Here is a 22496-nt window from a genome sequence, read left to right as displayed (position 1 = left end):
CACGCAGTGCGTCTAAAAAAAGAGCACCTTGGCATTTTTAGGAGGCAAAAAACAAGGAAAGCATGAGACAGGCAATATTCAGTGTAAACTGAGGATAGAGAAATTTCAGTGAACTCCTAGCCAAACCTCCTTACTGTGTTGAAAAATAAAACCGTGGCAGGGTTCGGTGGTGGGAGGGGAGGAGTCTATCCCAGGAGGAAAGCCCAGCGCAGAGGTAGAAGGAAGGCCAGTGAGCAAGGGAGCGGGGACGGGTCGGCCCCCCTGGAACAGGGGCTCCGAGATGCGCAGCGGGGCTTCGAGGGCTGACGCGTGAACTCCGGGGCCCGGGATCCCCAAAAACCTCGCTTGGCAACCCCAGCCGCTTCCTAACCTTTTGCACACTGGCTCCTGGCCCACCTCACCGTTGCAACTCTCCCCATGACGAGGCCACATCAGCAAATCCTTGCCTGGGCCCTTGGTTCCTGGGCCCTCCCCGCTCCCAGCCCTCTCCCTGGCCTTTGTAGCCCTGTGCTGCCTGGCCCCCTCTGTCCGCTCGGTCTCTGTTATTCCATTCCCATCACGGCTTCTTCTATGAAGACGGGTGCGTTCCGTAGTCCCTCTCCTTGACCTTCTAGCAGGTCTGGGCCTCAGGCACGTGGACAAGGACCCTTAGGAGCCCGTGGGTCAGGATCACAGGCAAGGACACAGGCATAGAAGCAAGTCAGACCAGGACAACGCCAACATTAAATGCTTTCTTTCTCTTTCTTTTTCTTTCTTTCTTTCTTTCTCTCTCTCTTTCTTTCTTTCTTTCTTTCCTCCTTCCTTTTCTTTCTTTCTTTCCCCCTTCCTTCCTTCCTTTCTTTTCTTTCTTTCTTTCCTTCCTTTTTCTTTCTTTCCTCCTTCCTTCCTTTTCTTTCTTTCTTCCTTCCCTCCTTCCTTTTCCTTTCTTTCTTTCCCCCTTCCTTCCTTTCTTTTCTTTCTTTCTTTCTTTTTCTTTCCTTTTCTTTCTTTCTTTCTTTCTTTCTTTCTTTCTCCCTTCCTTCCTTTTTATTTTCTTCCTTCCTTCCTTTTCTTTCTTCCTTCCTTCTTTTTCTTTCTTTCTTCCTTTTCTTTTTCTTTCTTTCTTTCTTTCTCCCTTCCTTTCTTTCCTTCCTTTCTTTCCTTCCTTTCTTTCCTTCCTTCCTTCCTTCCTTCCTTCCTTCCTTTTCTTTCTTCCTTCCTTCCTTTTCTTTCTTCCTTCCTTTTCTTTCTTTCTTTCTTTCTTTCTTTCTTTCTTTCTTTCTTTCTTTCTTTCTTTCTTTCTTCTTTCTTTGTTTACTAATATGAAGCCTTAAAGAAAGACCTTAGGCAAGCTTCCAGGGTCGCAGTACTGGACTCAAAGAACTGGTAGGTGTTATATTTCCACGTCCACTCACAGCTCCAGCACGGCCATTCCAGTACCATCTCCTCTGTGCTTACAGCTACAACAGATGGTCTGAGCCGGGGCCCGGACCCCTCCTGCCAACTTCCGGCAGAGGCGGCAGCCTGCGTGGCTCTTCTGGTCAGCACACGATGGTCTTCAGAATAACCTTCTCGCAGTAGACCTATCGCTCCCCCTCTTCTCTGGCTCTTGTCCCCTCTCACCGCTGCCCCCTCCCACGGTGCCGTGGTCCCGGTCGGTCTCTCGGCACATCCTGGCCCCCTGGCCTGAGGTGTGAGAGACGCTCCCTTGTTCAACCTGCAAATAGCCTTTGCCTTGGTTTGAGTTTGCTCCACGAATGAGCTCACGGCTCCTCCAAGCCCCCATCCTGGGCTCAAAAACAGTCCCTTGACAGTTTTCATACACCTGCGTCCATCCCACAAGTACGGGTCCTGTCCCCTCCCCACCCCAGTAAGAGCCCTTATGACAAGACAGCCAGGATTTATCATCACCGGTGCCTCCCTTACAGAAGGGATGGGAGGCTGGAGGCAGCACGTTCACGGAGGAAGAGGATGAACTTGGCAGTATCCTCTGGTTTCAGATCTTGGTCTTAGCATTTGCCAGTCACGTGACCTTGGGCAAGTCCAGCTCAGCCCCAGGATCACACATTTCTCCGTACCAGCCACCTGCCAGGGTGACCGTGAGGCCGAGCCCAGAGTCTGACACATGCCACAACAAACAGGGGTTCATCCCTGCCCCACCTCTTTTCTAGAATTTCTCCCTTTTTTTAAAAAAATTTTTAATATTTATTTTTTTGAGAGAGAGACAGCGTGCGAATGCGGGAGGGGCAGAGAGAGAAGTTAGACACAGAATCCAAAGCAGGCTCCAGGCTCTGAGCTGTCAGCACAGAGCCCGACACGGGGCTCAAACCCACGAACCCACGAACTGCAAGATCATGGCCTGAGCCAAAGTCGAATGCTTAACCGACTCAGTCACGCTGGTGCCCCCAAAACAATGAGAATAACTTTAAAACCTGTATTTTCTTGGGACACCTGGGTGGCTCAGTGGGTCAAGCATCCGACTTTTGGTTTCCGCTCAGGTCATGATCTCGAAGTTTGTGAGTTCGAGCCTCGAGTCAGACTCTGCGCTGACAGTGTGGAGCCTGCTTGGGATTGTCTTTCTCTCCCTCTCTCTGTCCCTCCCCAGCTTGCATGTTCTGTCTCTCTCTCTCAAAAAAAAAAAAAAAAAAAAAAGCAAATAAACTTTAATAAAACCCAAAAACCTATATTTTCTTGATGACTTTAAGACCTAAGGGTTATTTCATCCAAAGATTGTCCAGAGAAAATGATATTGTCCGTAAAGGATCTGGAACATCTGCCTAAGGACCACTGCCCATAGTTACTCGGGACCTTCGGGCCTCCCAGGTTGAGGCAGTGGTAAGATGGATCACTTCTTTGTGCCCCTAGGAAATGCTTTCCTCCTACGGCAAGCATCTTTGCTGCAGGTTAAGTGGTAAGCAGTGAGGGTCATGTGCGTGCCGTTAGCTCGATTTCTGGTACACGTGGGCTGCAATTTGACCAGAAGCTTTTACAAAGAGATCAATTAAACAAACAAACAAACAAACCTACCCGTTTCTTTTGAAATGTCCTCTAAGAATTCCAGGGGCACCTGGGTGGCTCAGTCGGTTAAGCCTCCGACTTCAGCTCAGGTCACGATCTCGCGGTTCGAGAGTTTGAGCCCCATGTCGGGCTCTGGGCTGATGGCTCAGAGCCTGGAGCCTGCTTCCGATTCTGTGTCTCCCTCTCTCTCTGCCCATCCCCCGTTCATGCTCTGTCTCTCTCTGTCTCAAAAATAAATAAACGTTAAAAAAAAAAAAAAAAAAGAATTCCATTAGTTTGGCAGCCAGACCGAGGCACGGAAATTCCAGAACCACAGAAAAAGCTGTGAAGTGCATGCCCCGTGCGTCCATAGCTACGGAGACTCTTTTATCCATCGTGTGACCCTTACATAAACCTGCCACCAAGTGCTGCTGTAGCTATGAAATATTCTTTAAAAAAAAAAAATTAAAAAAAATCTTTTAAAAAGATTTTGTTTCTAAGTAATCGCTACACCCAATGTGGGGCTTGACCTCACAACCCCAAGATCAAGGGTTGCATGCTCCCACCGACTGAGTCAGCCAGGTGCCCCAGCTATGAAATATTCAGGTCAGTGGATGAGGGGCCGTGAGTAAGTGTCGAAGTGACCCAAGCCAAAGCTGCAGAGGTGGAACCGGTCACACAGGTGAGGGCCTGAGCACGGTCACCTCGTTGCTGCACAGACACGCCGGAAGTCCCTGGGCACCGCCGGGTGGGGGAGGGGACCGTCTACATTCATTTCCACAGCTGAGGTCTCTTCCATTTTGAGTGATTTCCTGAGGCTGATGTTCTGTGTCCCTGATGGCATTCCCATTCAAGCTTCCTCATTTTTATTGATTTCTGTGGCATTCATCTCGGTACCGTTTTCATCAATTCCCTCCCTCTCTTCCTTAAGGTAAACCCACTCATTTTCCAACGGTCTCTGTTTGTAATTCTCATCGTAGCTATTCTTGGAGCCCTTGGCTCTTTGAGTGTTTTGCTCTGTGTTTCGTTAACCTAGCTTATCTGAACTTCTCTTCGGCATCTTGGGTAATTCTTTTTTTTTTTTAAGTAATCTTTTTAGTTTTTTTTAAATTTTATTTAAATCCAAGTAGGTAACGAATAGTGGACTAATGGTTTTGGGAGTAGAATTTAGCGATTTGTCACTTACGTGGGACACCCAGTGCTCATTCCTACAAGTGCCCTCCTTCATGCCCATCCCCCATTTACCGACCCCCCCCCCCCACTCATTTTGAATTAAGAGTTGACCTATTGTGTTGGACTAGAAGAGGCCCCTTCGCTTCAATTTGGGTTTGTCATCTCAAACATCCTCCCATCCAGTATGTCACTTCCTTGGCCAAAGGCAGAATGTGACCTCCTCTCGGGTTTCAATGATCAAGAATTTAGCGTGGTTCTTGGCAAATCACAGCAAGTCACAGGCTCTCTGTGTGCTGTGACCCAGCGGTCCACCCCCACTCTCTCCATCTTGCTTGTGTCCAGGAGACCAGAGGACGGCGCCCATGGCTTGCCAGCCTGAGGTCTCTTTCACCCATTGCCTCTGCCGTGTTGAACTGGGGCACTAGGACCCTTGTCCACACCTCCACCCCAAACCGTTCCTAACAGAAGGTCACTGCCCAACCTTTTGAGGATATTTACATGCAGAAGTTAGCCTCCACATCTCAGTGAATGACGATTTAATCCTTCCAGCACTTGAAAGACAGGCCTGACCCCTGTGTTCCTCTCATATCCCACAACGAACCCATCAATGGACCTTTCTGGCTCCGTTTTAACACATGTATGGGATCAGTCACCTTCCACCTGCATTGCAACCACCGTGGTCCACACCACCACCGCTTCTGGCCTAGATACCTATAAGAGATGTCAAACTGGTTTCCCTCCTCCTTTGTCCCCGACGCAGTAGGCAGGGTGATCCTGCTAAATAAGTCACCCGATGTCATCCCTCTGCATCAAAACTCTGGAAGGACACCCTGTCTCACTCAGGCCTGTGAGGCTCTGTCCGCTCTGGACCATTAGTGCCTCTCTGCCCTCCTCCCCCCTCCCCTCCCCTCCCTTCCCCAGCTCCCTCCGCTTCACCCATGGGGCCTCCCTGCTTTTCCCTGGCCTGGGCACCAGTTCTTCCTGGTCCCCAGGAAGGCATGTCCCCTCTCCGTACAGCTGACTTCCTTAACTTTTCATGTCTTTCCTTCCGTGTCACCTTCTTGTGAGGCCTACCTTTCCTACATCACTTAATACTGCGTCTTGCCCCCAGCCTGTGTATTCTCAACCCCCCTGACTTGGCTTTACTTTCCCCTTTTATCTGGTGCTTATAGACCGTTTACTTCCTCATTATGTTTGCTTCTGATCTGTCCCTCCCTCTTAGAACTTAAGCCTCAAAGAGACAGGAAAGCTGTCTTGTCTTTGGATATCACCGGGGCCTAGAACGAGCCTGTTACACAGTAGGCCCTCATTAACATCTGTGGAATAGACGAAGGAGCGACTGCACGTGGGAGTGCAGAGACACCCAGGTCCTGCTCAAGGTCAGAGCCTGTTTTGAGCCCACCCTTGCACTGACTTCAGAGTACTGCAGGCTCCCGGCAGAGTGCGGAGGTCGGAGCTAAATCATCCCCTTGTCTGATGGAAGACGCAGATTATTTCCTCCTGTTTTTTTCATCTCTGCAGTGTTTCCACACCCCCCTCCCCCGTCACGAACCAGACCAAAGTTCATTGTCCAGAGAGCTCAGGACAAACGTTTGCAGCCCAGAGCCTCTCTTGTCACAGGGCCTGTGTCCACCTGGACCCCACCCAGCTGATGAGGACCGTGCGGGATGGGCACGGGGCCCAAGTGCTCCTGGCTGAGGGGCTCAAGGAGGGAAGGCAGCACGACCGAAGATGCCATCCCTGAGTCCCAGCTCTAAGATGTCAGCACATCCACCGGGTCAACTTTGCACACTTCTTGTTCCTCCCGCCAACAATGGGGCCGGTCGGCCCAGTGGACATGTCTCCATCCCCTGGTACAGTAAGAGATGCCATTTCTCTGCCCCCAGCGGGCCCACTTGCAGCTGGGAGTCTGCGGCTGGTGTGGGCGGTGACCGGCAGCTGTGAGTTTGCTCATGTCTCTTGATCTCTGGGGCAGCCATGCCTCCCCGCCCCCCGCCTCCATATCTTCTCTGAGCTCCCAGGGCCTCTCTGTCTTCAGGGATCCTCAGTCACTCAGTTCCTTCCGGTTCCTTCCTTCCTTCCTTCCTTCCTTCCTTCCTTCCTTCCTTCCGGGGAGCAAGTCCGCTCCCAAGGCTGGGCACCCAATCAATCTCTCCAGAGCGTGATTACGTCACAGGCCCGGGGCCCGCCCCCGCCTCCCCATTGGCTCTTCCTCCTCTCTCCCAGGTGAGGCGCCGCCTCCAGTAACTAGTGATGAATCCAGGCAGCAAAAGGGAAGATGTGGGACTGGCTCCCAAAATCCGGGAAGAAAGACCAGAATCCAGCAACCAGTCCAGTGTGCGTTGTAGTGTAACAGACACTCTAGCGCGGATGGTCCCTGACTTATGATCGTTTGACGGGCAGTTTTTTTAACTTTACGATCTTGCAAAAGTGATGGGCGTTTGGTAGAAACCGTCCTGCGAGTTTTGCATGTGGCTTTCTTCCCGGCACTGGCCGTCTGCAGCGTGGGACCCTCCCGAAGCTGGGCGGCGGCAGCCAGCGATCACGAGGGTGGACAGACGGCGCTGTAATTCCGTCCTGCACCCACACACCCCTGCTGTCTCTCCCTCTCAGTGCAGCATCCGGCAAACTACATGCATTATTAAGCACTTTATTCTAAAACAGGCTTGCTGTGAGGTGATGCTGCCCAACTGTCGGCCAGTGTGAGTGTCGTGAGCACGTGTAAGGTCGGCCAGGCTAAGCCATGACGTTCGGTAGGTCAGGCGTAATAAGTGCATTTCGACCTAATGATATTTTCAGCTTAGGATGGGTTTATTGGGAAATGACCCCGTCGTAAGTCAAGGAAGATCTGTGTACTTGGGTCATCAAACCTGAGGCTTCAACTCTCCTCCCCCAAGTCAGCACATACACAGTGTTCCTGACATCTGTCTGCCTCTGCCATCTGCATGGCCAACCGTCCATGCATCACCCTCTCTCTCTCCTCAAGCAGGAGACAACCTGGACAACCCAGCTGTGGTCCAGCTTCCTCCTCTGTCCCCTGTAGTCCATTCCCTGCACAGCAGCCAGAGTGGTCAGGCCCTTCCCTCACCTCTGAATCCCCTCCCCTTAGAAGCGGGTTCACATGTAGCTTTAGCTTCGCAGCCTGCCATGCGGCCTGGGCCCCTTCCAAGGTCTTGGCTGGGGGCAGCAATGTGGGTGATGCACATCATCAATTGAACATTCGTTGGGCTCCAATTTGCTCAAGAACATTCTCGTTTTGGTACCACGGTGTTCAAAAAACCCGCGTATATTTTACGCTCACATGTTACCGTTCAGGCCAGCCACGTGTCAGATGCCCAACAGGCACCTGTGACTAGTGGCTACCATATCAGAGAGCGCAGGACAGAGAATTTCTCAGACAGTTTAAAATATTGTACAGCTACGGAAAAACCTGTTTGAAAAATTATATTCAATCATACAGGGCAAAGCTCATAAAATGAAAGTGAAAAAGATCGTGTACAAAACCAAATTAAGTCTGAGCCCACTGTTGTTAGATATAAAAATATGCATATGTTTATTTGAGCGTGTAAATTGATGTGCCTACTGCAAAGAAATTGGAGCAAAATCCTAACAGGGACCATCTAAGGAAAAGGAATTATAGCAAACTTAATTTCTCCCCTTCATATTTGTTCAGTGTCAGCATGTGTTACTTTCAGAGTCAGCCGGGAAATTATGTTATTTTTAAAGAGTTCAAGGTGTGTTCTCCCATCTCTTGCCATGACCTGACTTCAGTGATCATTTGTGGGTGTGTGGTGCTGGGTTAGAGGACTGGTTCCAGTCCTGCACTCTGTATTCATGCACTTTCCATATGACAAGTTTCCTCCTACAGAAGGCAGAGCGAGCCTTGGCCTCTTGACTTTGGCGTCAGCCCACGTCTTTTGGTCAATGTGGAAGTGACAGTTGTCGGTTCTGAGTCAAGGGTGTAAGAAGGATCACATGGTCTTGTGTGCCCTCTTGCACCTCTGCCATTGCCATGGAAAGCTGATGCCCTGTCCAGCCCACTGGTCCCAGGAGGGCGGGCCAGACCTGCGCCCACTCTGCTGGTTAGAGCTGTCAACCGGTAGACGTGTGAGAAATGCATGCTTGCTGTAGAACATCACATTGATTTGGGGCTGTTTGTTACAAGGCTCTAGCTGACTAATGCAGTGTTGCTGCACTGCTTCACACGTGCTCAAATGTAATCAGGAAGGCAGAACTTGATCGGAATTATACATTAGAAAGCCGAAATCAATGACACTCTACAAAATTCAAAAACAAAACCAAACCAACACCTAAGGATCTCCAAGGCAAAAGAAGTCCAGGCCATACCCTCGGGAGACTTGGCTTCATTTCACACACTCCTGGTTACCAAGACCTAAAGTCACTGAATGAAAAGTCCTTATTCTTAGGGATCATAAATTCCTGGGGGTGCCGAAATGGAAACCTCTGAGATTCTCAGCATAAGAGTACATTTTTTTCCTCTTAGAAAAATTATAAGCATCCATTGTAGAAAATACAAAGGAAAGAGAAAAACACTCTTAATCCTCTCACCAAAGTATTGTCAAACCTCTGTCAAACACTGGTGTATATATGTTTTTCCCACAAAAAGGAGAGCATCCTGTATCTTCGGTTCTAAAATCTTCTGTTTGTAGCCACTGCATCATAAACATCTTCCCTTCCCATCTCATATCTTCTGCAGAATCATTTCTAATTGCCGAATTCTTGCCTAGTTGTCCGCAGAAGGGATGTGTCGTAAATAACTTCACCTGACTCCTGGGGTAGCTTGTGCAATTTATACCCAGTTGTTAACTATCACAAGCAACATCCTATATATTTGATATTCACGTACATCGCTGATTGTTTCTGAGGGTTAAATTCTTGGAGGTGGATCACTGGGCTGGGCTCTGCGTATTTACCAGCTCTTGAGCCGAAGTACCCCTTGAATCAGCATCCTCTAAAGTGCGGGTAGCTTGACTATATCAGATCGTCTCAGCCCGAGACCAGGAGCCTGAGAGGAAGAAGCAGTGGGAAAGGAAAGTTATGAGGGTGTCAATGTGTGGAAAGCGCCAGAGAAATGGATTAAGGCTTATGCATTTAGGGCTGGTGGGACATGTAAAGGCACTTCCTTTATTCGATCCCTGAATAAAGGGATTCCAAGGGGGCCCTGAGGCCAACTCTACATCTGGACCAACTTCAGAGCTAAACTCCCTGGAGCTGTGGCTCCCTGCCCCCCACTGATGATTCCTGCAAGGAGACAGAGACAACGTGTTGACTGTTGGTAGTCTCCCTTCCCCTTGCTCGGGTAGGTCTTTGTCTCAGGTCCACTGGCTACTCCCGTGATTCTGTCTCACTCTAGTGTGACGTGTAGAGGGAAAAGCCAGGGGCCCAGGTGCACGCTCAGGAGCCTGAGTATGGCTATTAACCCACTGGGTCTCCTGGGACATCATTTCACCTTTCCAGAGGTGGAAGAAACTGTCCACCTGTTCACCAAACATCGTTCTTCTTCTCCTTGGGTACAGGGCAAGACTCCATCTCCCAGACTCCTTTGCAGGGAGATGGGATCATGTGACTGCCTTCTGACCAATAGAATTTGAGTGGAAGAGACATGTGCTGCTTCCATGCCAGGTCCTTGAGAGCCTTGTTCAAGCTTTTTACCTTTCTGCCAGCCTGACACAGATGAGCAGGAAGACCTCAGCTTCAAAAGCCAGGTGCTGAAAATGGCAGAGCCATAAGAGGACAGGGGCCTGGGTCCAGGATCACCCTCTGGGGTAGAGTCACCCACCAATCAGCGAGATTTATTCTTTACATGAGAAAGACATCAATTTGTGTCATGTTGGACCCTTATGTGCTAGGCTTTGGTTTTCAGAGCAGCAAACATTGTCCTTAATAATACCCAGGGCTTGGGGCACCTGGGTGGCTCAGTCGGTTAAGTGTCCGACTTTGGCTCAGGTCATGATCTCGCGGTCCGTGAGTTCGAGCCCCGCGTCGGGCTCTGTGCTGACAGCTCAGAGCCTGGAGCCTGTTTCAGATTCTGTGTCTCCCTCTCTCTCTGCCCCTCCCCTGCTCATGCTCTGTCTCTCTCTCTCTCTGTCTCAGAAATAAATAAACGTTAAAAAATTAAAAAAAAAAAATACCCAGGGCTTTATTGCCTCATCTATAGGGAGGAGAAGGAAAGAAGGGGGGCAGTATTCATTGAGGGTATGTTTTGCTGTGCGAGACCTTGTGATCCACATATGATGGACATTTGCCCTTTAATCCCCGACAACGAAACCATGACCTATTTCTATCCCCGTTTTCCTAGGGCCTTGAATGAGCCAGAATTCAAGCTCAGGTCTCCCAGATCCTGACATTCCCGGATCCTGCTGGTACGTGTCCCTCCAGGTGAGCAGAGAGGTGAGGTGTGTGTGGCTGTAGTCCTCAGGTTAGGGGGTTGGCTTACCACACTCTGGTTTCCTGGTCCGTCCCAGAGACAGGAGCCATCACATGGGGTCACCTGAGGACGCTTTTCTTGATTATATTCAAGAACAGCAGTTTCTTCGCCTCCACCGGGGCCCTCCAAAGCTCTGCCTTGCTGGGGGGAATTGGGACGCTGTCACCGTTTTTCATTGTTACCCAGGGAGCCAAACTGCCTTTGATGTTTTATTGACCTGACTTTCTTCTTCAAAGGTCCCCTATCAACTGCCGCTCTGGTTTCTACCAATTTGATGAGATGAGCTCCCTCCCAAAGGAGAAATGGGACTGGAAACTATCTAAGAGAGCAGGAAAAAGGTTTGATTTTATTTGGGGCCACTTTGGAGGGGGGGGGCGGGTTCTGGCCCGAGGGAGTCCGTTCCCCAGAGGTTTGTGTGAGAATTCCCAGCAGAAGCAGGGAAGCAGCTGGAAGGTCCAGCTGTGGCTGGTACATCTGGCAGATAAAAAGAGCTGAGGGGGACAATGTCTCCAGGAGGACGGTCTGTGTCTTCTCCGCGGGACCCCTATGTGCGGGAGCCCTGGTGACTAGGGCTCCTATCTCCCCCACCAGCTCTGCTCTCTGTGACCTGCCCCCAACCTCCCCCAGGACTTCATGCACCTCTTTGTACAACTTCAACTCAAACAAGACTGTTAATTTTCGCCAAATAAAGTCAACGGCCGTTGCTGGCTTTGCCGGTTCATTTTAGAGCCGGAGGGGACTCTGGATGTTTATAGCGTCTGGCCCTTCAGAGACCATGCCTTGTTGACTGCTCAAACACTTCTGATGGGCCTGCCTTGTGTTTGGAGAGCGTTCCTGATGCCCTTAGCACACATTCGAGGTCAGCCGCATGCTGTGATCCCCAGGGCACCTCCAGGCTTGCCTCGGGCTTCTGTGCTGTGTAGACCCTCCCCCCTGATTGTAGTATGAATTGTCCTAATGCATGAGGCAACTCCCCACTTCTGGGACCTTCCACCAGTGTCTCCCATCTCTGCAGTCCCTGTCCTCCCTTCCCACCTGGTGAAATTCTCAGCCCTCACCGAAGACTAGCTTGGGCGTCACCTGCCTCCAGAAGCCTTCCCTGATCCCTCCAGGAAAAACAAACTCCTCCGTCTTTTGTGCTTCAAACACCCCTGTCAGAAAATAGGGAGTCTTGACTCGTGTCTTTGGTTTGCCACTCCTTCCCACAGAGAGAGTGAGCCGCTTTAAGTTAGGGGCTATCTGTTCATTATCATTGTGTTCTTAGCTCAAGTCTCTGTTGGAGGGACAGGCAGAAGAGCGTAGCATATAGAAGCGTTGAGTAACAGTCTCATTAGGCAACTGAGAGGAATAGAGAAGAAGAGGAAGAGAATTTTAAAAATAGGAACTGGTATCACATGGAATCTTTTCAGTTTCTAGAAACACAAAAAAATAACACCGACTTCCCAAAATAATAGAGGGAGTCGGCTGGCTCACAGAACTAAAAAGTTCTGGATAAGGACTTCAGGAGTGGTTTGATCATGGTGTCGGGTTAAATTTTTTTTTTTTTTTTTTTTTTTAAATAGTGCTCTCCATTGTAGCCACCTTCACATATTGATTTCGACCTCAGGCTAGCTTCATTCATGGTGACAAGGTGGCAACATCAGGTTTCACTTTTATGTTCCCATTCCAGCTATTCAAAAAGACAGAGAACATCCATGTCCCATAATTCTCAGGAAGAAAATCCTAAGCTTTACACTGATTTGAATACCTCTGAATCAACTGTTGTGGCAAGGAGAATGTGATTCCTGAGTGACCCAGCTCAATCATGTCCCACCTCAGTCCCTCAGGATGGTCAGTCCCACCCAGCCTGCACGCCTGCACACAATGGGGGATTTAAAAACGTGGATTTCACGGGGTGCCTGGGGGGCTCAGTGGGTTAAGCGTCCAACTCTTGATTTCAGCCCGCGTCATGATCTTGTGGTTCGTGGGTCTGAGCCCCGCATCAAGCCCTGTGCTGACAGTGCGGAACCTGCCTAAGTTTCTCTCTCTCTCTCTCTCTCTCTCTCTGCCCCTCCCCCACATGCTCCCTTTCTCTTTCTCTCAAAATAAATAAACTTTAAAAAAAGAACCCATGAATTTCAGTCTTCCTTTCTTCTTTCGTCCCGCAAACAAACAGCATACAGCTGTGATAATTCGGGTTCTGTGCTGGGTGTTGAAGGCACCTGTAAGATTGGAACAAGATGGGGACCTCAAGCTGCTGACAGTCCTACAGAAAGAGATTCGGAAAATTATTTTGCAGGCAATGAGGAGCCACGAGGGAATTTTGAGCCTCCGAATGGCTGTATTAGCTACCTACTGCCGTGTAACAAAAGACCTCAAAACCTGGCAGGTTAACACAGCAAACATCGATTCTCTCATAGTTTCTGTGGGGCAAGAATCTGGGCACGGGTGACAGGCAGCCTCCAGCTCAAGGTCTCTGACGTGTCTGCGAGCCAGACGTTGGCCAGCGCTGTCCCATCTCAGAGCCGTTGAGGGGAGGGTCTGTTTCCAGACTCACTCTTGTGCACCGATGTCTCCACTTACGACACGGCAGCTGTTTCCCCCCACGATTAGCAATCTGAGGCAGAGTGAGAACGGGGTGGGGCCGTGCCTGGGTGGCTGAGTCGGTTAAGCATCCGATTCTCGGTTTCAGCTCAGGTCACGAGCTCACAGTGCATGGGATCTAGCCCCTGCATCAGACTCTGCGCTGTCAGCGGGGAGCCTGCTTGGGATTCTCTCTCCCCCCCTCTCTCGCTGCCCCTCCCTCCCTCCCTCTCTCTGTCTCTCTCGAAATAAAAAAAAAAACTAAAAAAAATTTTTGTGAAAGAAAGAGTGAGAATGAGCCCCCCGAACCTGCTACTAGGAACGAATCCCATCCTTCCTGGCAGGTTCTGACAGGAGTGAAACGGTACGCTTAGTCCCCCCGCCCCAAGGGGGAGTGGGTTACACAAAAGTGTGAATACCAGGAAGGGAGGGTCGTGGGGGAGCATCTAAAAGGCGGCTTACTCCAAGGACTGACCGGTGGCTCAGCATCCCAGGCAGCCACATTACATCATCCCACAAGAATAGTAATGAATAAAGGAGGAGTTAGAAGCTGGCAGGAGAAAATTACGTGGGACTGGATGGAATTGTTTAGTCATTCCAAAACCACTTACTGAGTGCCCGTTGTGAGCCAGGATTGTGGTGGGTGTCGGGGCCGCGGCTGTGCCCCCGTCTCCCCACCAGTATCTAGCAAGAAGTGTCCGGAAGTCTAGCGGGAGGTAGGTGGTGTCTAGAAGGAAGAAAAGTTGAACAAGACATTCACCTTGAGTGTTGCAGAAAAGGACGAGGGTCAAAACTCGGAACAACGCCCTCCACCTTGCCAAACCTGCTTGAGGAGTCAAGGAAGGCTTCCTGGAGGAAGAATCATTTCAAGTGAGCCCTGAGGGAGGAGGAGGGGAACAGGGGGGGTGGGTGGGAGGGTGCAGCGGGGAAGGGGTGGACAGAGGGCAGCACAGGGTGGCCTGGGTGTAGACGTGGGGTGTGGGCCTCTGTCTCCATCATTCCTGTCCCCTCCCCATATCTGTCACCTCATCCTTTAGGACTCAGCTCAAAGATCCCCTTCTCAGAGAGGCCCCTCTTGGCAGTCCAAGGTCATCACAGACAGACTCCATACATCTCCCTGTCGCACTTTCTTCCCCGCGCCTCTCTTGCCCAGCACACTCCTGTCCCGCGTAGTTCTCCTATCCTTCCTGCCTCGCCACTCCGGGCTCCTGGGGGCACAGCCCTCTCCGTTCACTGCCGCGCCCCAGGCCCCACGCAAGCCCGCATGTAGTAGGGCCTCAGTAAGCCTGATGGTGGGAGCAGACCTGAGCTGGCCCTTCTCTAATGTCACATGTTTTCTCCCTGGGGACTGACCCCTCTCCTGAGCTGCCTGAACCCCGGCCCCTCCCTCGACTCTCCCCTGCAGCCCGAAGCAGCTCAGAGCCCGCGGGCCTGGCCCCTGGCATGTTTTATAGCTCCTCTCTGGACTCCTAATAGCAGCCACATTTTGCGAGTTTGGAGAAGGAGCGTTAAGGCCAGTCAAGTGGATAAATCACATCTCTTCAATGGGCCAAACACGGATTTACACAATAGCCTGTGACAAACGCGTCTTCGGGGGCAACCTGGCAGGAAACATCCCTTTTTCCGAAGGGCTCGTGGCCCAGGGAGAAACAAGAGGACTTTTGAAGGAGTCTAATTATTGCCTGTTTTGTAGGAGTCTAATTATTGTCTGTTTTGTAGGAGTCTAATTATTGCCTGTTTTGTAGGAGTCTAATTATTGTCTGTTTTGTAGGAGTCTAATTGTTGTCTGTTTTGTAGGAGTCTATTGTCTGTTTTGTAGGAGTCTAATTATTGTCTGTTTTGTAGGAGTTTAATTATTACCTGTTTTGTAGGAGTCTAATTAGTGCTGCTGCTGACAGGCCGGAGTGCCAGCGCGGCCTCCCGTTCACGTTCACGTGCACTAACACACCAGGGGCAACAAGGCGTTTGGAAGGATGGAAAGGGCGAGGATTATGGGCCCATCTCGTGCCCTAACGGCCCCTCAGGGAGCTACAGGACTGTGTGATTCCCTGATGTCCCTGCTCAACAACATCCCGAGGGGCCCCTGGCTCCCATTCCTGCCCCTCAACCTGTCCTACCTCCCTACACTCCGGAAGTCCCTGCCCAGATGTGGCCCTCCCTGCCCTTCTGGTCTCCTGTCATCCCATCCCTGGCTCAGCCTGGGTCCTATTCCTCATCCCCTGTCACCCTGGTGGGGGAATTCAGGACCCTGCACGGTTGTCCTGCCTCCACTCTGTCTCCACTGCCTCCGCTTTGGACCAAACCCCATCACACTCCACCGGACCCGGCAGTAGCCCCCAGTGTGTCCCCCATCCAGGTTTGCCCCCATGTCCCACCCTCGCCCATGAAGACAGGGAGATCTTAGCAAAACATTGGATCGAAAATTAAGCCCTGCTGAGATCTTCCTGCCCGCCATGGGGGAGGGTGAAAGGGGGTGCCCATATGCATGGGGGACACATTGAGGGTCACTGCAGGGTCCAGTAAGGGATTGTGCTCTGGACTGAAGGTTCATGTCCCTGCCCTCCCCCCAGTTCATATGTTGAAGTTCTAACCCCTGATGTGATGGCATTGGGAGGTGGGGCCTTTGGGAGGTAGTTAGGTTTAGCGAGGTCATCAGGGTGGGTAATGGGACTAGTGTCCTCAGGAGAAGAAGAAGAGAGACCGGAGTTCGCTCCCCTTGCTACACAAGAAGAGGTCATGTCAGCCCACGGCGAGACGGCGGCCGTCTCCTAGCCAGGAAGCGAGCCCTCAGCAGGAACCATGCTGCCGACACCTTGGGCTTCTCGGCCTTCGGAACTTCAGTGGGCAGTAACTGTCCTAGCCACCCACTTGACGGTCTATTTCGTCCTGACGGCCCAGGCAGGCGAAGACACACCGTGAACCCAAATCGTCATCCAGGGTACCGTCGAGAAGGCTGAGGTGCCAGTGTGCGGGTCCTCGTGTGAGGTCACCCGGCCGGCAAGGGCAGAGAAGGGGGTCACACCCAAGCAGCCTGGTGCCCGACCATGCTCCGGACTCTTGTGCCGAACCACTTCCCTGCCATCCACTAGGTCCGGGTGTAGCCAGATGGGGCTCTAAGCGTGGCTCTGCCCCTCGCCAGCTGAGTGTGAGTCTGCCCCTGGGTTTCCAGAAGGCTCAGCCGGGGAAAGCGGGAGGGCTGATTCAAGGTAGGGGCCCTGGGTGCACGGAGGCCTCATCCCTCTCCCTCCTCTTACCTCCCCCAGCTCTGCCTGCAGCCACCAAGGTCTGACTTGTGCTGAGACCACGGTCTGCACATCCAGGAGCGATGTGCACCTTGTACCCTCTCCCGACAGAGACCCTTGGCCCTCTTGGCTCCCCTCTTGGGGGAGTGACCGGAGGAAGTGTCCTGCGTGGGGTCTAGAATGGGTTTGGGGCCCTCAGGCCAGGAACTCTAGGAGCCTGGACCGGCAGGGCAGGGTGTGGGAGGGGAGCTGTGGGGTCAGAGCAGGGCTCTCCAACCTGGGGACTCACTCCGGGCCTACAAGTGGGTTACCTTAAACGTTGGTCCCCTTCCTCCCCCATCCCCCTCATCCCCAGGGCTTTCAGAAGCCACCCGTGCCCACCCCACCCCTGCCTCCGTCAGCTCAGCCCCACCCCTGCCTCCCTCGGCTCAGGCTGGCCCGTCTCGGCGCCCCCCCACCCCCGCCCCGGTCCGCTCAGCTCTGCTCATCACGGAGCGTGGCGGATGGATCCTTATCAAAAAAAAAAATCTCCGTGTGGGTTTTTCCCACGTGGCAATCCTTCAGCCGCTCACTGCACGACTCCCCGGGGCATTTCACAGCAAGGGGAAGGGACAGAAACAAGTCACCCTGGCATTTTATTGAGATACATCGTGAGAGTCCGCCGGGCTGAGCTGTTTAACGTGCCCCTTCGCCTGCCGCCAATGTCGTGGGTGCCGCTGACGAGTCAAGTGTCCCTTATCTTGTCGACGTGTCTGCGCGGAGAGAGGGGCTTCATTTCCACCTCCCCCGACTCCCCGGGATTCAGATCGCAGGGGAGTCTTCGTCCCCGGCTCCATCCTGGGACGACGGCCATCCTATGCGCTTCCGGCTCTCTCGGGAGGAGCGCCCTGGAAGGCTCGCGATGTATCTTTCCTTGCTGCCTCCTGTGGGCACGGACGAGGGAATGACGCGTGCTGACCGGCAGCTACGTGCAGGCTCTATTGGTGAGCTGTCGTGGGTCACGCTCCCCCAACACGAAGAGGCCTCTAACAGGAAGCATCGACTTGGCTCGCAGAAGCTGTCTTTGGGGCCAGAAACGCAGGCTGGGGTCATGGGAATCACACGGGGACAGGATCTGATCTGCACCCTCCTGGGCTAGCTGGGTTGCCCCCTAGCAACGCACTTGACCTCTCTGAGCCTTGCTTTCCTCGTGTCTGTGGGGAAGTCAGGGCGGTCCTCAGGGCCAAGGCAAGGGGGTATCAGCGCCTATGAAAGCTCGGAGCCCAGTGTTGTCCTTCGTCCCACACAGCTTTCCTGTGTGTCCTGGGCCCCACGCCTGTCACCCTGATCCCCTCAAGCCTGGAGCCCCGGAGGACTACCCACTAGGTAGAACAGCACGGAAGCAGGAACCCGGCCCGTCCCCACCACCCTGCACCTGAGACACTGCCTCGCACATTCCAGGCACCCGGGACATATTTGTTGAATGAGCGAAATATTCCTGTTTTATAGACGAGGCAGCTGACAGCTGACAGTCAGGGCAGCCGAGATCCGTCCGGGTTTGCAGGGCTCCGAATTCAGCAGGACACCTCAGTGGGTGTTTCTCGGGTGCTTTGGGAGGGACCTTCCGGCTGGGGAAACCTGGGACTTCCTGGCCTGCCCTGGCTCAGCTCTCACCCATAGATGGGCAAGGCGGGTCTGGGAGGGACAAGCAGGGGTCACACGGGGTGGGTCCCAGGAGCTCATGACCTGTGGGCACGGTGTTGAGGAGGGCACGGCTGGAGGTCCCTTTCCTTCCCGGGGCCTCAGCCCCAACCCCCTGCCTCGTCAGGAGTGGGCCAGACATGCAAAGCCAGCCTCGGGGCGTGGGCTCTGCTCCCTTCCAGGCGGAGGTGCTGGGATTTCTCTCCTGCCCTGGACATCTCAGACGCACTCAGCCTAGTGTGAAATGACCCTCATAAGAAACGCCTCGTTCCAGAAAGCTCTTCTGAGATGCAGACTCTGACCAGTTCTCCCGTCCCCACGGAGGCCCAGAGCAATTTGTACTTGATTAAAATGTTACAGGTCGCAGTGTGACCCATTTTCAGTCTTTCATCGGTTCTGCCTCCCTCACTTCTCATGACCTACGAGTTTCCGCCGCTTTTCTGCCTCCTGTCCTCACTCTGCGCTTACGGGGCAAAGTCCCTTTATGTCCCTCTCCTCCTACCCTCCCCGCCCCCCCCCCCCCAGCCCAGATCCTCCTGTATGTCCCCCACTGTGCGAGGCCCCAGGAACACAACTGGTGCTTGAGACCACCACAGTCCTCGCCCACCCTCCTAGAATTTCTGGTCTGGAGGGGAACTGACAGGGAGGTGATTAAAACATGACCCCCTCCCGCCAACCTCTGGGGTCCAAGTCGGCCTCCCTCAAAGGACCCCGGCGGGGTGGTGCTGGGGGCCTGGCACCAGCCAAGCCTCCCCAGGGAGGCTCCCAGGCTGCTGTGGGAGCACAAGAGTGTGTGTGTGGCTTCATCCTGCAGGCGGGGGACAGCTTCCCCCAAGGAGATCACGCCTGAGCTGAGCGGGAGCCTGAATGGGTGTGACCATGGGGAAGAGGGCGAACGAACACCAGGGCAGAGCATGTCAGGGGGCTCACTCCAAAGTCATACGTATTCAGTGGATGAGGAAGCCTGTAACAAAGCTAACCACAACTCTCCTTTACTTGCGATGCTCCGAGGGCCCCGCCATTCTCGGGATAAAGACTCAAATCTTTAACCTGGCATTGGAGGCCACACGTGGTCTGGCCTGGGCCCCCCTTCTCCAGACACCCCCCCCCCCCCACCCACCCACTGCCTGCCCTTCAGCCACACAGGTCTTAAATCTCCTTGTGGTCTCCAAGGGCCACCCACCTCCGGCTGGCCTCAGGGCCTTTGCACATGCTGTTGTAATAGCCCTCCAACCACTCTTAAGGGTTCGCCTGCCTCAACTCACTTACTTTCTTTGAGATTCGCAGACCACCGACCTTGGGGAGGGAAGGACTCACCTTTCCGCTAAGATGAGGCCGGACTCCGTTCAGAAACAGCAGCCACAGATGCCAACAAGCCTGTTCGGGTTCGTGCTGACACACGACTAGCCACCTGGGTGCCCGCTTCTCCTGCACGGAGGCCCCTCCTCTTTCCTGTGCCATCCCCTTGAGACTCCCTGGCTTCTCAGGGCGCCTGGGTGGCTCAGTCGGTTAAGCGTTCGACTTCGGCTCAGGTCGCGATCTCGCGATTCATGAGCTCGAGCCCCGAGTCAGGCTCTGTGCTGACGGCTCGGATCCCGGAGCCCGCTTCGGATTCTGGGTCTCCCTTTGTTCTCTGCCCCTCCCCCGCTCACGCTCTGTCTCTCTCTCTCTCTCCCTCTCTCTTTCCCAAAAATGAATAAACTTAAAAGAATTTTTTTAAGCTCGCTGGCTTCGCCTGGACAGGGTAGGTGGTCTTTGAGACATCAGTCCACCATCTTCCTGAACAAAGCAACCTTTCCTTTCCCACAAGTGCCTGTCTTTTGAGTGCTGATTTCCCAGCAGACGGAGAACAGCCAAGCCTGAGTTCGGGGCCGGTTCTGTCAGGTAGCCCCATTCCCCTGACAGATATTTCCTCCTCTTCCCCCAGAAGAGGAGACATCTCGTCCTCAGGAAAGGGTTGTCCAGGCTTCCCTGACCCTCAATCTCTGTTATATACCCTTATGGCATGGGGACCCTGTTCTTTAGGCCCATGTCACTGTATTTAATTGTGTGGTTTTCGTTTTTTTTTTTTTTTTTTTTGTAAAGCAGGCTCCACACCCAGAGTGGGGTTCGAACTCACCACCCCAAGATCAAGAGTCCCACGCTCCACCAACTGAGCCAGCCAGGCACCCCTAATTGTGTGGTTGTGGATTAACCTCATCTGCCCTTCTAGAGGGTAAGCTCCATGGGGCAGCCACCAGGGTGGTTTGGCTCACTGTCAGTTTCCCTAACGCAGTGGCTGTCCCCTAGCAGGTGCCACACAAGTCGGCTGAGTAAATAAATGAATACTGTCCCTGCAGTCTCTCTCTGTCCCTGTACTTGTACCAAGGCAGGCTGTCCACGAAGGGCTGGAACCTGTCTCAGTCATCCCAATGGCCTGGTCTGCGCCTAACTGGGATCCGTAAATATCTTTTGAAGGAAAAGATGAAGGGAGGAGGGGAGGGGGGATTTGGGGTTTGAAGACTGGCTGACTCAACTTCCGGTCCAGTCTGGAAAGTCGGGGTGGGGGGGCAGGGAGGGGACACAGCCCACACACACAGGCATCTGCCCTCAAAATAGCTGCTTCTCTGGCTCCGCCCACTCACCCAGAGTCCTCACAGCCCCTCCCCTGGAGCATCCACCTGCTGTGTGTTTTCCTGCCTGGTGGGGGTTTACTTCTATAGGCTCATTACCCGGAAGTGGGGTTCGGGGGCAGAGCAGGGAGGCAAAGGGACCCCTATCCCCGACTGGGGACATAATGAGGGGGGTTCTTACCTCCGTGGCGTGCTGCTCCCTCGGGAGATTTGCAAGGGAAATGGCAGGGCCCCAGGCAGTGCAGGTGCCCTGCGAGGAGACGCTGCGGGATTGGGGCGCACAGCGTGTGGGGCTGACGCGCTGACGGAACGTGGTCTGATGGCTTCCTCGGGACTCGGGTGAGACCGCTGTCCCCGCACTGCAGACGGGCAAGGATGCTGCCCTCCTCGCTCCCGTTCAGCAGCACCTGGGACAGAAGCCAAGAGAACAGAGGTCCCAGGAGCTCCTGCTCCGCCCTGCCCACCACCCCCTACCTGGGAGCCGCCTCCAACCTGGGAGGGACTCAACTCCACCTGCTCTGGGGAGAGGTTCCTGGGCACCTGCTCCAGAAGACCTTGAACCTCCTCATGGAGAATTCCAGAGCCAGAGGCCTAAAGAACTGGGGGCAGCAAACTAGGAGCTGCTTGATCCCCCCATGTGCTCTTCTCTGGTCTGTCCTTCAGGGCCCAGCCTGGTCTCCCCCTCCTCCAGGAAGCCCTCCCTGATGCCTCCAGCCCATGCTGCCCTCTTCCTTTCCTACTTCCTCTCCCATGTTCTGTGGGGCAGGGTGGGGTCAGGGGGAGGAGCCTGGGCCTTAGTGGTGGACGCCTGGGCTTTGGACCTGCTCCGCCATCCCGAGCTGTGCGACCTTGGCCAAATCATTTGACTTCCCTGGGACCCCATCTCCTCCATGTAAAATGGGGGCACTAATAGCAGAGAAAACTATCATGCTGTTTCCCCTTTGTTTCCAGGTCCGCCTCCTTCATGGGCTAACGAGGTTGTCTATAGTAGGGACTGTATTTCCTGGATCAAACCACACTTTCTCTTTCCAGAGAGCTGCTCACTTTCTTTTTCAGAGATTTCACTGGTAGTAGTTCCCGACAGCTGGCCTGAGACATCAGAAATGAGAGGAGATGTGGTTTCAGGAGGATCAAAGACAGACCTCGCGGGCCGCCCCCAGATTAATCCGCGCAGCCCGCACGGGCACCTACTGTGGGCTGGGCCCTGGGCTTGCGGCTTTGCCGAGGATGCTGGTGCCCAGCAGGCTTATAATTCTTGGCTGTTCTTCTGCCGCCCTTGCCGCTGCTGCTGGTGACACTCCCTGTCCCGTCCCGTGTCCCCTCTCCCGCCATCAGGTTTCTCTCCTGACCCGCCGTTGGCCCGTCTCCCCCAAGGCTCTGTCCTCCAGGAGGGGCTTCACTCCTTGTCACTGGCTCAGTTCATCCTAAGACCCCCATCTCTGGGGAGGGACATATTTTTTGTTCCTTTGTTTGTTGTTTGCTCAGGGCTTTATCTTGCTCAGCGCCCCCTGGGGGTGAAGGCTCCCTGCAGCCAGGAAACCGTGATGGGCTTGTGACTGGGGGTCTTCCGGTTTCTGGTGATGGCGTTCACGGTTCAAAAGCAGGACAATGTCCTTCGTCATCCCGCGAGGAGAGACGACTGTCAGGGTAGGGCTTGTGCCGTTTCCCACAAACATCTGAGCAAGACCTTCCTGCCCAGAGGCAGATTCAGGGACCCCTGGGGAGGAGGCCCCAGGAGATCATTCGGTCCCACCCTTCATGGCACAGTTGGGGAAACTGAGGCCCAGAGTGTGGATGTGACCT

At 53.4% G+C, this 22496-nt stretch overlaps 2 long non-coding RNA genes across 3 annotated transcripts; one reads left to right on the top strand and one right to left on the bottom strand.

The window, feature by feature from the left end:
- Positions 1-6402: 6402 nt before the first annotated feature.
- Positions 6403-11301, top strand: LOC132672915 (uncharacterized). Of its 2 annotated transcripts, none has more exons than XR_009607779.2 (4): positions 6403-6902; positions 10469-10548; positions 10834-10935; positions 11189-11301. It is a non-coding gene; the product is annotated as an uncharacterized LOC132672915 (long non-coding RNA). The 2 variants fall into 2 exon arrangements; XR_009607778.1 differs by lacking the exon at positions 6403-6902 and adding an exon at positions 9670-9875.
- A 5752-nt stretch (positions 11302-17053) lies between these two features.
- LOC144617094 (uncharacterized) lies at positions 17054-21952 on the bottom strand. The gene is made up of 3 exons (XR_013557118.2): positions 21738-21952; positions 20875-21100; positions 17054-17462 (listed from the first exon to the last, which is right to left on the bottom strand). It is a non-coding gene; the product is annotated as an uncharacterized LOC144617094 (long non-coding RNA).
- Positions 21953-22496: the final 544 nt, after the last annotated feature.

This window comes from Panthera onca, chromosome C1 (genome assembly GCF_046562875.1).
Source record: "Panthera onca isolate mPanOnc1 chromosome C1, mPanOnc1 haplotype 2, whole genome shotgun sequence".
NCBI classification, from domain to species: domain Eukaryota; kingdom Metazoa; phylum Chordata; class Mammalia; order Carnivora; family Felidae; genus Panthera; species Panthera onca.
Note: the sequence above shows the minus strand (reverse complement) of the source record. Positions and strands in the feature narration are given on the sequence as shown.